General features: G+C 51.1%; 1 long non-coding RNA gene across 2 annotated transcripts; it reads left to right on the forward strand.

The window, feature by feature from the left end:
- Nucleotides 1-117: 117 nt before the first annotated feature.
- Nucleotides 118-15,310, forward strand: LOC141374751 (uncharacterized). 2 transcript variants are annotated; one of them, XR_012381875.1, is made up of 3 exons: nt 118-217; nt 7,014-7,157; nt 15,040-15,310. It is a non-coding gene; the product is annotated as an uncharacterized lncRNA (long non-coding RNA). The 2 variants fall into 2 exon arrangements; XR_012381874.1 differs by lacking the exon at nt 118-217 and adding an exon at nt 4,071-4,184.
- Nucleotides 15,311-15,922: the final 612 nt, after the last annotated feature.

The raw sequence follows: 15,922 nt of genomic DNA on the forward strand, positions 1-15,922 counted from the left end.
TAAATTTCATATTAATGAGAAGAGGGAGCGGCCTGAGGAATGGTCCCTCCTCTTTTAAAGAGACATCTGCAAGCTAATCTTCCTTGCCAAAGTCTCTGTTCTCTGGAAGATCAACGTAGGGGCTTGAAGCAAAATTATCCTGAAGCCGGCGATAACTGTGTTCCTGGAACCTCGGCATCTTGTTGAGGCTTTGCCAACCACTTTCCCATAAGTTCAGGTGGGAGCTTTTTCCATTCCATTATTTCCATGCTTCCAGCCTTATGCTAGAGCCTGAACCAAATCCAAAGCGGGGCAATTCCGTCTCATGGGCCCCTCAACAGATCTCTCAGTGGGGAGATTTTTCACATGTCTCCTCCTCCAGGGAGACTTCCTTGGTCTGCAGGCTGGAGCAGTTAGCATCCTAGACATTCGAGGGACACGGTGTGCTTACCTCCATTGTGTCCCATCTAATGTGTTACTGTCATTGTTTGCTCACGTGTCTTTGACCCCACCGGACTCTGAGATCCTTCAGGGCAAAGAGTGTATCCAGCTTTCTTGTGTGTTGAAAGGGCCCAGTGAACAGGAGAAATGAGACGAGGACCCCTCTTCTCATCAGTTGTCCAGTCCCTGTAATGGCTCGGAAGAGTAAGACGTTGAAGAACAGTGGCCATGGGGCTTGCTAGGTGTGGCTCGCTGCACACCCTAGGGTCACCGAACACTCCCAGGCCCCCAGGATCCATTACCTAAGTGGCCTGCTCAGGAGTTCAGCTTAATCTCTTGAAAGGGCTGATAAACAATCACCAGGCACCTGAACAAATGGAGGGAGTGAGAAAGGTACTCCCTCAGAGGGCTGAGCACACCGGGTTCCTGCCCAGGAGTCATTAATAGGATTAAGTGTGTCCTCTTGGTCTGGGGCTTTTAATTAGCTCAGGAACCAAAAAGCCTTTATGAAGCACAGATGTCATTGCAGTTAAGCCAGAATGTCACTGAAATTGCTCTCTCAGTGCCAAGGTGGGCACACACCGTGAGGCAGAGATAGAAAGAAGCTGTTTGCTTGCCTGGGGCAGGGAGGCAGGCACGTGCTTTCCCTCCATCTCGTGACCCAGTTGACAGAGTTTTGGAGAATAAGGTTCTGACCCTCCAGGCTGTCACATGACTATTAGCTCCCAGGCCTCCTGGAGAATTTGCTTCTGAGAAGCTGAGAATATAGCCTGTGCTCTAGGGTTCACCCAGCAGTGCAACTCTGAACCCTAGGGTGGGCCAAAAAGCAATCAGTTGACTCTCAAAACAGGTGACAGGTAGAATTAGGGTGCTGAGACCATGGGCGTGTTCCCACATGCCTCACATCTGGCCAACTGGGGAAGCTTCCAACACCGAGAATGTGGCTGATCCCTTTCCAGGAAGGTGTGGGGGGCGCAGTGTCCAGCTGGGCCAGCACACTAGTCTGGGATGGGTGAGCTTGAGGTAGCAGGTGTCTGGGGTCCAGCTCCCCAAGCTAGAGTCCCTGTAGGCCCCCAGGAGGAACAAAAGTGTCCCTCTGCTTGAGGTTGGCTGGAAATTGTGCCTGTGTTCCTCCCAGCCGGCTCTGTAATTAGAGACAGAGGCACCATTTAAGTGATTGGGGAAGATTATATAGTCTTAGATAAATAGGATTAGAGTGTCCTCTCTTTCCTGATTCTTACCCAGGTGAACACCCCAGGAAACCATTGAAAATAATCCTGGGGAGACATTCTGGTTCCGGCACCTCCTGTGGAGTCTGAGAGGCAGGATCTCCCAGGAAAAATCCTGGGGGTGGGGGGGAGTGGGGAGCAGTAGAGAAGAGAGAACGGGCCATGCAGAGCCTGGCACGTAGTAGGAGCATGATCATTTGTTTCTGTGATGAAGGGGATGGCGAAGTCCAGCAAAGACGAGAATGGCGGGGGATTTAGTCACACATTCTGCAAGTTTTACTGAGCATGATGAACAGTCCCTAGACCAGGCACTGGGGATACAGCGGTGATTAAGAATTTTCCATATTCCCTCCATAGTCAATGAGGGAAGAATGGGTAGAAAAAATTTAAGAAGCTGATTTCAGGTAGTGGGAGGACCACGAAGGAAATAAAGTAGTCTGATACAACCGAGTGGGGGAAGGAAGCCCTCTCTGGAGAGGGGATGTGTGAGCTGAGAATGGAAGCTTGAACTGAATGGTAAAATGGAGCAAAATGGTGGGAAAAGCATTCCAGACAGAGGGAACAGTAAGTAGGAGAGAAAAAGTGGGAGGGGCAGGCATTGATGTGGGAGCCAGAGGATGCTTGGGAAACTCCGATGCCCTCCCCCAACCTGATACTTAGGATCACACAGGGGCTCGAGGCTCTGATCTATTCAAGTACTGAAAAGAGTGGTGCTAGTTCAAATTAGAGGGCCCACCTGAAGCCTTCCGGAGCACGGCATCCCTTCTGCATCTTCTCTTACTGATTTTCGATTTTCAGGGAGAGGAAGTTAGACAGCTCCCTGGGTCTGAAGTTTGGGTTCTCTCTTAACAGGGAGGGTCTGCTCCCTCCCCACCAGTCCCTGGACCTGGTTCCACAACCCAGCCCCTCTCAGGCCCCTTCTCTACATCTGAAGGGTCAGGGGAAGGAGACCAAAATTGGCTCTGCAAACATCCACAATCCAGGTCAAGAAAAGCACAGACTGTAGCCCCTTCTATTATGGGCTTAGCAACATCTGGTTGTTGCTTTCCAGCTGCTGCTTCAGATGTGAAGTGAAAGGCATAAAGGCATCCCAACCCAGCAGTGAGACACAGGAGAGAAAGGACAGAGATAAGCTTCCTGCCTGTCCCAGACTCTGAAGGTCAGGTGGAGAGAGGGGCTCCTTGTCCGGCTGAGCTGTGAGTAGGGATGGTGTGTGTGTATCTGAGGGTGAGGGGGCTTGGATAGGGACTGCCACACTTGGATACCCCTGGAGAGTCACTGTCCTTCTCTGGGGTCTCAGTTTTCACATCTATGTGATGGGAGACGTGTTAATGACGCATAGGGTCCCGTCCTCTCCAAGGACCTTCTAAATGTGCCTATACCAGGGACAGGTCTTGTCAGAGAGTGCGGGTGGGAAGGGGTGAAGGGCCTGCCTCCTTAGGAAGCCTGGCACTCCGATGTTCCAGGCTCCCGCCCGGAGCCTCCAAAAGGGTACAAGGCTGGGTATTTACACTCGGCAGGCAGGCCCTGGGTGGTGGTGAGAAGGTCACCCAAAGTAAACCTGCCTTGTTTGCCTGGATTGTAAAGGGAAAAACACTTTGGCATACTCTAACAGGAACTTCTGAGAAATGAAAACATATTCATCCTGGAGATTAGGCTGACTTCCGGGGCACAGATGGGGCCCTTTGTTCTCTTCTGGCTCCCTAAAATGGGCTGCACAGCTGTTCTCCCTCTGTCCCCTGCTGGGGCTAGATGTGGAGTCCCTGGGGTGGCACCCTGCCAGGTGGGTGGGGGTGGGCTTCAGACCCAGGCTCTCCCTCTTCCCCATCCACTGGGCCTTTGGTTCCTTCCCTGCTCCACCCTGAACCATAAAAATACCTGAAATCTATTGAGTACTTGCGTTGTGCCAGGCACTAAATACTTATATTATCGCATTTAATTCTTGGAGGAAGCTTGTGAAATGAGTATCATATTCACTGATTCTGGGATGCACGTTTTAGCATCGCTGAAATCAGAATGTGTCTTATAATCGATGGTATGGGATAGTTAGGTAGTTTTTTCCTTGTTAAGGTACATAATATAGTGGTGCATCATATAATTGATGATATTGATTCTTAGATTTGATGAAACATGATTTATTATCATCCCCAATCCTCAGATGAGAAAACGGAGGCTCAGAGAGTTCATGACTTACCACTCCTTTATTTTGCAGGAAATCAAGGCCTAGGGCATAGGAGGCTTGCCTTAGGTCACCAGCTTCAATGGGGCAGATATAGGGCTGAAATCTGGGCCTCCAGGCTTCCTACCCAGGGCCCTTTCTACTCACCCCAGATGAACTGGGTTTGCTCACTAGGGAGAGGCAGGAGCTGAGGGGAGGGCCTTCCAGGGCCTTCCTCAGCAGCTGGTGAATCACCAGCCACCCTTCCTTGGAAAAGGACCTTGAAGATAGATTTTTTTTCCTCTCCAAATTCTCTGAAGACTGAAGTTCCTTAAGGACGAAGAAAACACTTGCCTCTCTTCCAGCAACTTTTCCTGGTAATTATCTTACCTTCGCTTTCCCTGAATTTCTGTTCTAGTGTCCCATCTTCGGACCGGAGGCAGGCCCGCCCCTTGGCCCTCTGTCGGCCTGCCGCCCGGGGAACAGCTCCACCCGCTTCCTGCTTTGCTCAGTCCTGCTCTGAACTCACCCTCCTTTCCTCTACCTCGAATCACCTGTACCAGCTCTGCTTCTAGATGCCTCTATAACTCAGGCCACTGGCCCCAACCCCAGAGACATACGTACACTCAGGCATCCAGCCTCCAGCCCCTTTGCTTTCTAAGTCAGAAGGCAGGGGAGAAAAATCAACCAAGCCAGGCCCTCCTCTTGCCTCCGTGAGCCCTCATGTTGCAAATCCTGCCCCACCTAGGCCTGGCAGAGCTGGAAGTCGGGGACTGAGCGAGGAAAGTTCAGAGGCTGGACCCTGCCCATTATCTGCGCACTTGCCAAGTTCACCCCCAGCCTAGCCCCTATACCTCAGTTTCCCCAACCTCCAAGGCTGGCGAGGCCGAAGTGGCCCATCAGCAGAAAAGCACAGAGGCAGCATCAGGCATTTAAAGATTTTATTTATTTATTTGAGAGAGAGAATGAGAGACAGAGAGCATGAGAGGGAAGAGGGTCAGAGGGAGAAGCAGACTCCCCGCTGAGCAGGGAGCCCAATGTGGGACTCGATCCCAGGACTCCAGGATCATGACCTGAGCCGAAGGCAGTCGCTCAACCAACTGAGCCACCCAGGCGCCCAAGCATCGGGCATTTCAATCCAAAGCTTTGCTAAAATGCACCCAGGCGTGTTCAGGTTAGCAGGGACTGATAACGCTCAAGGTTAAGCCAGGCCTTCAGATTCTTTTCTGTAAAATGAGGGTTTGGGACAGGATGATCGCTCAGATTCCATCCTACCAGCCCTGAGCTGCTATGATTCTGTCTCCCTCTGTCCAGAAAGCAAATGTGGGCTTTGTGTGTGAGGAGCCCCTGTGTTCTCTGGGCGTCGATTGGCCAGGAGCTGAGTGTGCAGTCTGCGGCCGTGTGACCATGCCTGCTCATGCCGCTCGGGGGGCTGATTCTGTGTCTGGAGGTGCGGACCGACCTGGGGGTGGGGGGGGAGCTTCTGCCATTCGTGCCCACGTGCGAGCCTCGGGGGAGAAAGCGCCAGCTCACACCTAGGGGTGGGCCCACCCCTCCGTGCACATCCATGCCAGCGCGTGCGGCCGCCAATCTGGTTTCCATCTTCTTCCAATAGGCAGCAGGGCTGGGGGAGACTGAGTGGAATATTAATTGTGCTTTTGCACGTGGCCGAGCTCCATGAATGTGGTGGTAGGAGGGAGCAGCCTGAAGCTATGTGGGAAATGAGGGGCAAGCCACAAGAGTGGGGTTCCCTGGGGTTTATAGGCCTGTTCCAGGGGAGGCAGAGCGCTGAGACCCAAAAGGGTGGGTGGTGGGGGGAGGGAGAGAACTTCTGAGACCAAGGATCCGAGGACAGCAGGAAAGAATCTAGTGAGGTTTAGGGCAGTTCCCGCATTGGCCTTCCCCAGAGCCTGGTACATAATAAGTATTTAATTAGCGTGTGCCGAAGGATTGAAGAGCTGATGGCTGTATGCACAAAAGATCTCACAGATACTCCTTACCTGGGAGGAGACAGAGGCCTGAAGAGGAAGGAAGGAAGGAAGGGAAGGGAGGGGAAGGAAGAAAGGAAGGAAGGAAGGAAGGAAGGAAGGAAGGAAGGAAGGAAGGAAGGGAGGAAGGAAGGAAGGAAGGAAGGAGGGAAGGAAGGAAGGAAGGAGGGAAGGAAGGAAGGAAGGAGGGAAGGAAGGAAGGAAGGAGGGAAGGAAGGAAGGAAGGAAGGAAGGAAGGAAGGAAGGAAGGAAGGAAGGGAGGGAGGGACAGAGGGAGGGAGGAAGGACATATTAAGCACCTACTATGTGCTGGCCGCCCTAAGGGTTGCTGTCAGGCATTTTATTCTATTTCAAACACACAAAAGCCCTAGAAGATAGCCTCATCTTCACTGTGTTCACACTCCTCCTCCCCGACTGGCCCCCTTTGGAAGGTCCAGGGGAGAGAGCTTCGTTGACTTCAGGGCATAGAAAAGCTGGTTGCTTCTGAGCGGTGGGTCTATTTTGAATCTCATGGCCATTTTGGATTTTGTGTCTCATTGAATTTCCTTTATTTGGGCTGTCAGGAAGCTCAGAGGTGAATTTGCTGGGGCACACCTCTTGCAAGAGGATCTCACGGGTGGTGCACTTCACAAACTGACTGTGGCCCTGGCTTCATCTTAGGTCTTTATCCCCCTTTCTCTGTATCCTTTTTCCTCTATTAAAAGCTGTCTAATTCCATTGTCTGCAGGGTTTCCCAAATGTCTTTAATATACCCTGAAGTAAGATAAGGTATAAATACAAAAATATTTTTACTTTTTTAGATGAAGAAGGTGAGGCTCAGAGAGGTTATGTTATTTGTCCAGGGTCACACAGCTATTAAGCAAGAGAGTGGGAATTTGATCTTGGGTCTGTTTGACTTAATCTTTCCACTGTACGGGACTCTAGGACTGGACAAGTTGCCCAGTAATTGGGGGCTTTCTGGGGCATTGGAAGGAGCCTGGGGGCTTTGTAGACTCAAACCATTAACTCTCGGTGGCCCTCATCCAGGCTCCTCTGCTTGAAGAGCAGGTCCACATCGGGGCTCCCATCCCATGTCATGCAGAGAGAGAGAGGACTTTGGGGGCCATAGGCATCCCCCATCCTCAGGGACAGCCCCAGCTCCCATGGCTGAGCAGAACAAACAGAAAACCAGCAGAGCTGGCCTTGGCAATCACCAGTGAGAGCAAATATATATTCCAGATGCTCTGAGGAACATTTCTTCTGGAGCCTCCAGAATTGAAGGGCGGACTAATTCCCTGAAGAAAATGAATGGATGTGGGCCCAGGGGAGCCACATTTTTTCTCAGCTCTATGGCAAGCAAGCACCAAGGATCCAAGGATCAGGGTAAGGGGCTCCAATGGTGTGTGTTCTGGGCCCTGATCCCTTGCTGCACCCCTTCAGGCCTGTCCATCTGGAGTCTGTCTCCCCTGGGGAGCCCCTGCATGAAAACTTAGGGATTCCCAGGGTTGGTCTTAACTTATCCATTAGTGAATTCAGTCCTTACACAAGCGGGCACCCCACATGTGTTCCACAAACCTGGGGACCTCTGGGGAAGGCACAAAGGATAAGTCTAATCGAGAGTGGAAGGGGATGTTATTCTGAGAGCTGAAGTGGAGAATGACAGTCTCTGGCAACCCAGGGGACACTGGCAGAGCCACACAGTGACACAGAGCCAATGAATAAAGACTCCGTCCCTTGGGCCTGTCCAGATGAGCCCTGGGGCCTCTAATGTGGGATGCCTGCAGACACTCGCATGCATGGCCCAGGGGAGAAATCATCATAGAAATAATGATTCTCACAAACTGCCATATATTATGGTCCCCTGGCCCTTCAATGCTCTGCCAATTTGCCATGAGGATCTCGATCTTCTGAATCCATAAATTGCCCCTATAAATCAATAAGATAAAGACCAACAATCCGACAGATATATTGGCAAAAAAACCAAAAAAACATGAACAGTGGGTCTGGTACATTTATACAATAACATTTATCACATTTCTGGATTTATGCTAAGCATTTCCTATGCCTTTTCTTATTTAAGCCTCATTTAAGCCTTATCACACCCCTTGGAGGAAGATGCCAGGATTATCCTGTTTTCCTGAGGCTCACACAGTGACTTGGTCTGATGTCATAGTCTGCGCTTACAGAAAGTACCGCTTGGGATGACAGCCACCCCAGACTGGGACCCAAGGCCTCAGGAAAATATGTCAGGGCCTGGGGAGGGAAAGTGAAGGAGGGGCTGCCAGCTGAGGTGAGATCCTTTCTACCTAGCAACTTGGGAAAAAGCCTAGAACCCCCAATATCCAGGCAGATGGCTTTTGAGGGTTGTTGTTTTTTTTTTTTTTGTCTTTTTTAATTTGTTGAATAGATAATATGTCATGTGACTCAAAACATAAAAAAAGGAATACAATGAGAGGTAATCCTCCCGTCCCTATATCCTCCATCCTCACTACTACGTGCCCACCCTTTAACCAACATATAATCAATTTGATTACTTCCTTGGGCATCTTCTTTGGGGTGTGTATGTTTGTGTGTATGTATGCATATGTATCTATATAATTTTTAGAGAGAGAGAGAGAGAGAGAAAGAGAGTGGGGGGGAGGGGCAGAGGGAGACACAGAATCCTAGGCACGCTCCATGCTCAGTGTGGAGCCCGACGCAGGGCTCGATCTTACGACCCTGACATCATAACCTAAGCCGAAATCAAGAGTTGGACACTTAACCAATGGAGCTCCCAGGTGCCCCATCTCTTTCTCTTTTTTGACTGAAAAGAGGATTATTATATGCATTGTTCTATATCTTTTTCCCCCTATTTTATCTGTTTTGGAGATCTGCCTATATTAGGACATAGAGAACTTCCTCATTCTTTTTTTTTTTTAATAGCGCATAGCTACCCATTGTATGACTGTACCTTAATTTATTTACCTGTCCCCAAATGATGGACATTTGGATTCTTTCCAGGTTTTAACTATCACAAACAATGCAGTAATGATAGCCTTGTTCAAGCACTGTATATCTGTAGGGTAAATTCTCAGGCGTGGGATTACTGGGTCAAAGAGAATGTGCATTTGTAATGTCAATAGATATTGTCAACTAGTTCATATCAATTTACACACCTAAGCAGCAATATACGACAGTGCTGATTTCTCTACAGTCTTTCAAATAGAGGATATTAGTAAACTTTTGAATGGTTTCCAGCTTGCATTTCTCTTCTATTAGTGAGGCTGAGAGTCATTTTAGATGCCCTAGAACACTGTATGTTTCCTTTTCTGTAGACTCTGTTCATATTCTTTGACCTTTTAAAAATTAGTGGTCGGTCTTGTCTTATTGATTTTTAGAAGCTCTTTACATGTTAGGGAGATTGTGCTATGATTTATAGGGGTAGTAAGGCCACAATTGGCATCCCCTCTGGGAAAGGCTGTAGAGGTAGATTCTTCCCCACACCTCCACCCTCCCATCCAAAATCAGTCATTTTATCAACGAGCATTTATTGAGTACCTCTTGAGTGCTAGGCTCTGTGCTTAGGCATCAGAGACCAGAGGTGAAGAGACAAAGCCCTTAAGTTGTTCAAAGTCCAGTGGGGTCTCAGATCTGTAATCAGACAGGTTGTACGGCAGTGTGAGATGAACTGTAGTTCAGGGATTCAGAATGAGTGCTTCAGGGCACAGGAGAGAGGAAGCAACAGCCTCTGCCTCCCAGTAGACTCTGACATTTGTCTCCATCTGGGGCTGGCTCAGAGCTGCTAAGGCTTTGCCTGCCTCCCTTCTCCTTGTGGGTTCGGCCCTCACACCCTGATTGCCGAAATGCTCTGCTCCAGGAAGATGGCTCTCTCAGTACATATTTACAGAATGCTTCCTGCATGCGACTTCCTTCCCTGCCCCTTGCTGGTCCTCACCGTCTCATTCTATCCTGTCTTGCATCGCTTTACCACCTGTTGCTGGTTTGCATTCCTCCACTGCCCTGAGGATTGTAATCTCCTTGATGGCAAGATGGTAGACTTTCCTCTGGGCCCCCTCTCCAAAGGGCTCGTTGGATGATGGATTGTCAGATGGCGTGTTGGCTGTTAGGGAAGCTGGAGATCACGGCTCCCCTGCATTGGGGCGTGCATGGGGGGCAGGTGAGACGGGCACACTTGGGCACTGGAATGGGTGATGTGCCAGGCTGAAACCCCAGCATCAGAGCCCAGCCAGGAAAGGGTTAAGCTTGCTGGAGTTTTGTATATGAAATGGCACCAGGAAAAAAAAATGTGCAGACTAGCAATTGAGCCCTGTCTCATCCTGGTTCAAATGACATTGTCTGAGCCTCCCCAGCCTCGCCTCCTGCACTAATTACAGACCTTCCTGGGGAGGAAAACTGGGACCAGGAGGTCTTCATTACAGGCTCCTTTGCTGGAGGGAGCAAACCCCAATGACCGAACCCAATGACCAAAGAAACTCTCTTGAAGAGAGGCCTGGGGGTTCCTCCGATGCGCCTCCCTGCTGCCTGGCTGGGAAAGGGTTAAGGAGTAGGCACTCACTGGAGGGACAGGCCAAAGTGTAATGCTGGGGAGGGCCCCCCCCCTTCACCAGCCCTAGGCTGAGCTACCCATCCCCCACTCCACTGCCTAGGCTTGGGCCCCCGTCCTGCCTCTTGCCCCCCAAGATGGCTGCTGCCAGGGCTGTGTCAGGGCCCCCCCCCCCTCTGTGGTCGCCTGCCTGCTGCCTCTCCCTGTGGCCTGTGGAGACCTCGCCTTCTTTAATCTTCCATTTATCTTGAGGCCTCGCCCCTCTGAGATTGGCTTTGATGTGGGGCTTGCTGTGGGGGGGGGGAGTGGGGTGGGGGTGGAATCAAGGGTTTCTGAGGCCTGGCCTGGACTCTGCCCTCTGCCCACTGCCCCCAGCCCAGGCGGGGCCCAGAGGTCTCCTGGCCATCGGGGCGAGACCCTGAGGGTGACCCCTGCAGGCAAGAGGGTAAGAGCTTTGGTACCTGATCTTCAGGCACATGAAGGGGCTGCTACCTGGGCCCCAAGCTGGAGGGCTGGACTCAGAAGCAAGAGCGTTGTTACCACACTGTGTGATTTATTCTTACACCTGTCTCCCCCACTGCTCCCCCATCAACTCCCCAATGATCACAGCAATAGCAAAAAAATAACAGCATTATGGTGTGCCCATGAAGTGCCAGGCACCAGGTTAAGCATCTTCCATTTATAACATAATTAATCCTTATAGCTTTGTGCTATAGGTATCATTTTAAAGGGGAGGAAACAGGATGATTGATACATTCCTGTTCGTAAAAATTTACTGAGTTCCTACTATGCGCCAGGCACTGTTCTAGGCCCTGAGGGTGTAGTAGTAAACACAGTGTGCACATTCCTCCCCTTCTGTACTAGTAGGTCTAAACAAATGGTCAAATACACATAGTATCATGTCATATAACATGAAGACAGTACTTTCAAGAAAAATATAGGGCCATGATTTTGGACTCAGTGGTGTCCTCCCGTGTGAAGACACAGAGACGTGGGCAGCAGGAGGGAGTTTGCTCTTTAACTATCTGGGGGACACCGTGTCCGGGAGAGGGAAGAGAAGGTGCAAAGTTTGGAGGTGGGAGGTCCTTGTTTTGCTGCGGGCACAGCCAGGAGGCCAGTGGTGGACAGTGATAGGAAGAGAGCTGGGTAAGGGAGCGGGAGCTGGGTCATGCGGGGTACTGCTGAGTGTGATGGGAGGGTTTGATCTAATTTATGTTGTTTTTTTTTTAAGATTTTATTTATTTATTTGACAGAGAGAGAGAGAGAGACTGCAGAAGCAGGCCAAGCGGCAGGCGGAGGGAGAGGGAGAAGCAGACTTCCCCCTAAGCAGGGAGTCCTATGTGGGACTTGATCCCAGGACCCTGGGAACATGACCCAAGCCGAAGGCAGATGCTTAACCGACTGAGCCACTCAGGTGCCCCTATATTTTGAATCAGAGACTGGGACTAAGTTGCAGAGGCTAACACCTAGCTCAGGCTCACCCGGCTAGTCGGTGGTGACACTGACGTTCAAACCTTGGAGATGGACAAGGCTGTCATCTCCCACAAGAGCCTGGGGCTGTGGCTCATTTACCTCGGCATCCCCTGTGCCCCGCAGAAGGCCTGGCACAGACTAAATGCTAGCAAATGCCTGGGGAATGACGGGTCAGTTCCAGAACTTCCACTGACCAGGTGGTGGTGGGGGGTGGGCAAGTCAGTTTTCTCTCTGAGTCTCAGTTTGTCCATCTGGAAATGGGGGAGAGAACAATATATCTGTCTTGCCCAGAGGACCACATGGGGTGGGGAATCCAGGAGACCTGGTGTGCAGAAGGGCGAGGGGTGGTGTGAAGTGTCCAAAAATGCTCTGCGGACTGATTTCATCTGTCCTTGCTCCCTGATGGCTCTTGACGTGATCGCTGAGGGGTGCACATGTGTCCTTGTGACTGTGTCCTGCCTACGGGGCCAGGCATGTATATCCATGTCACCCGACTTAGGTATGTGTGTTCCTATGTATATATGTCTGTTTACCTGTGTTAATAGCCCCTGGAGGGCAGTTGCCTTGGTCTGGCTGTCTGTGGGAACTTGGGCTCCAGAGCTGGGGCAGAGGGGGTGGAAGACACAGACACAGAGGGCCTCCCTCTACCTCTGTCCATATCATAGTCTCTGGAATTCCCATAGCTCCTACATCCTCTGTCCCGGCTCATAGCGAAAAGTGAGGGAATTGTCCGACTACCTGCCGTTCTATCCCACCTGTCTGTGGGCGCCTGGGGGCCAGGGCTACTCCAGGGAGCAACACGGTATCTGCTGGATGATTGGTGCTTAGTAAGCGATGGATGGATGAACAGATGGATGGTCCCTGGTCTCTGGAACGGGAAGGGCCTGGAGCTAGAGGGTTTCGGGACTTTGTTTGAACCAAGTCACTCCTCCTATCTGGGCCTCAGTTTCCTTTTCTAGAAATGAGATTTTTGTCTTCATTCATTCCTTCATTCATTCACAGTCCTCCCTTGTGAATGTTAGGGTATTGTCGTATGTTCTGGGCATACAGATATTATTGAGCATCAGTGCTGCCCTCAAGAAGCTGAAAGGTGTCACAGGCGTGGGTCGCAAGAATTGCAATGTCAAGTTGCTCAGAGGAGGGAGTAACCAGCTCTGCATCCGAGGGGAGGACAGGGAGATTTCCTGGTACATGGGCTCCTTGATGTGGGTCTTGGGAGGATAAGCAGGTGTTTGCCCTTTCTGTCGTACCTCCGGGATCTTTGGCATACTATCCCCTTTGCCCAGAAAGAGTGCTGACACTGCGGTACTGGCCAAAACTTATCAAGGCCAGGGGGGCGTGGTGAGCGACAGGGCTGGAGAGGGCAGCCAAGGGCTAGATCATTCAAGGCCTAGGCCCCTCCAAGGAATTCTAAGAGCTACCCTGCAGGTAAATGGAAACACTGGCAGATTCTGGGGGGAGAAAAACAGCATGATCAGGGGGCGCCTGGGTGGCTCAGTTGGTTGAGCGACTGCCTTCGGCTCAGGTCATGATCCTGGAGTCCCGGGATCGAGTCCCACATCGGGCTCCCTGCTCAGCAGGGAGTCTGCCTCTCCCTCTGACCCTCTTCCCTCTCGTGCTCTCTATCTCTCATTCTCTCTCTCAAATAAATAAATAAAATCTTAAAAAAAAATAGCACGATCGGGATGCATTTTCAATAAACCGCTCTGCTGTGGTGTGGACAATAGATCGGAGGTGAGTAAGACTAGAGCCAGCCAGTGGAGTTAGGAGGCTTTTGAGGTTCTATCCAGGAGGGGGAAGATAAGGGCCTGAACAAAAGTTAACAATAGCCCACAGTTACCCAGGGCTGACTATATGCCAGCCCAGCTCTACGTTAAACATTTGCAAATATTATCGCCATTTCATCCTCAGAGCTACCCTGTGAGTAGGTGCTATTATGATTACCTCTTCCCCTTCAGGGGTTCTGGTCAAAGGGGCTCCATCGCCCCAGGGAGAACCCCCCCACCCAGGGTACTGCTGGTGTATACACACCAGGGGTAGGGGGGTGGGTCAGCCAGCACGGGCCAGACCCTGGCCCTCACTTGCCTCACTCCTGGGGCCCTGAGGCCTGCCATACCAGGGTGGGGAAGCGTCCCCTGGAGGAGTCTGGCCCTCGGGCCAGAGCTGAGCAAATGGGATCTGCTTCCTATTAAGAGGTTTCCGACTGGCCTGGCCGTGTGGCTTCCCTTTGTGCTTCCTCTCCTGGGCCAGTTTGAAATGCCGGCCTCCCCCACTTACCTCTGTGGACTTTTCCAGGCCCGGTAGCCAGCTGGGCTGACTGACGTCAGGACACGGGTGGCCGGCGAGCGGGCATGATGAATCACCCCCGCCCTCAGTGGACGCCCCAGCCTCTACCTGAGTGTTGCTTTGTCCTTCACAGGTCAGGGCGTTGGTTTTCTTTTTAAATAAATAAAGCTGAACCTGACTCACAACTCAAGAGAGGCTGTAGCTCTGCTCAGAGCCATCAGCATCACCATGGTAACCACTCCATCCACGGAACACTTGAAAATGTAGTTATCAACAGCGACACTGCCTCTTCCTTCCGGCCTCCTAGCAGCCCTGGGCTGCACAGTTCTCGGATCCTTGGTGCCGGGCAAATGGCCCGGGGCTATGCCTGGCTCCCCCGAAAAGCAGGGAGTTGAGGTCCCCACTCCTGCTGACCTGCTTGTTGCTTGCACATCCTTCTGGAAGGCCCTGAGAAAACCTCTTTCATGCTGGGGCAGGCACTAGGGGTATGACAGTAAGCCCACAATTTGGAGCCATGAGTCTGTAGCTTCATCCGTGATTTCTATTGGGACGATAAGATTGTGTGGTGGGTACGGCTTGCAGGGAGGATAAGCCTAGAATCGAAATGAACGTAAGGATGATAGTAATGATAATAGCCATGTATTGAATGCCGACCACCGCGAGCCAGGCAGTGCGTAAGGTGCTTTCTATACCTTGTCTCCAGTCCCTCGCTGTAATTACCTACCTAGAGGCAGTTTTAATTAATTTAATAATATCTAGTATTTATTGCGTGCAGAGACACACTGCTAAGCACTGATGTTTATTCTCACGTGGGAAGCACTACGATTCTTCCCATTTTACAAATGGGAAAACCGAGTCTTACGGAGGTTAAATAATTTGCCTGAGGTCACTCAGCTATGGAAGGATGGAACTGTTATTTGGGTTCAGGTGTGTCTGACAGATGTCCTCATTATTTTGTTACAGCTTAAAGCTCAATCAAGCCTCAAGCCACATACTGAGCAGATGGAGGCTTCAGATTTGCCTGGTTTAAGAGACTTCCTCCAAACGCCTTGACTGATAGCCCTCCACCAAAATGGTTCCTGATCAGGGTGCTTGGGTGGCTCAGTTGTTAAGTGTCTGCCTTTGGCTCAGGTCATGATCCCAGAGTCCTGGGATGGAGCCCTGCATCGGGCTCCTGCTCAGCAGGAAGCCTGCTTCTCCCTCTCCCACGCCCCCTGCTTGCATTCCCTCTCTCGCTGTGTCTCTGTCAAATAAATAAATAAAATCTTTAAAAAAAAAAAAAAGCTTCCTGATCACACTCATCAGTCACCCGGGGAGACTGAAAGAAATGCAGATTCTAGGCCCACCAACATGAATTGCATCAGGTATTTGGGTGTGGGCCTGAGGATTCTGTATTTGGGGCAATGCTGCAGGCTGAACTCTTAACATCTGAGAATTTAGACTTCCTAGAGAGTAGGGACCATGTCTTCTCTGCGACATCCCCAGGGACTGGTACAGGGCATGGCTCTGAGTAGGGACACAAAAAGCACTGGTTGAACTTGAGTAAAGAATGAATTGGGGGGCGCCTTTGGCTCAGGTCATGATTCCCAGGGTCCTGGGATCAAGCCCTGCATCGGGTTCCCTGCTGCTTTTCCCCAAGCTCCCTCTGCCCCTCCCCCTGCTCTCTCTCTCTCTCTCAAAGAAATAAATAAAATCTTTAAACAAAAATGAATTGGGCCACATCAAGTCCCCTTGCCTCTCCAGGACCAGGTCCACCCCTGGCTCCTGAGAGTCCACAGTCTCCTCCCACTCACTCCCTACCCCCAGCCCGCAGCCCCCCACGTCCCCCAACCCATCTTTCTCCTGC

Source organism: Callorhinus ursinus, unplaced genomic scaffold, assembly GCF_003265705.2.
Source record: "Callorhinus ursinus isolate GAN/ISIS: 27379988/994484 unplaced genomic scaffold, GSC_fseal_2.0 scaffold21, whole genome shotgun sequence".
In the NCBI taxonomy this organism is placed as follows: Eukaryota; Metazoa; Chordata; class Mammalia; order Carnivora; family Otariidae; genus Callorhinus; species Callorhinus ursinus.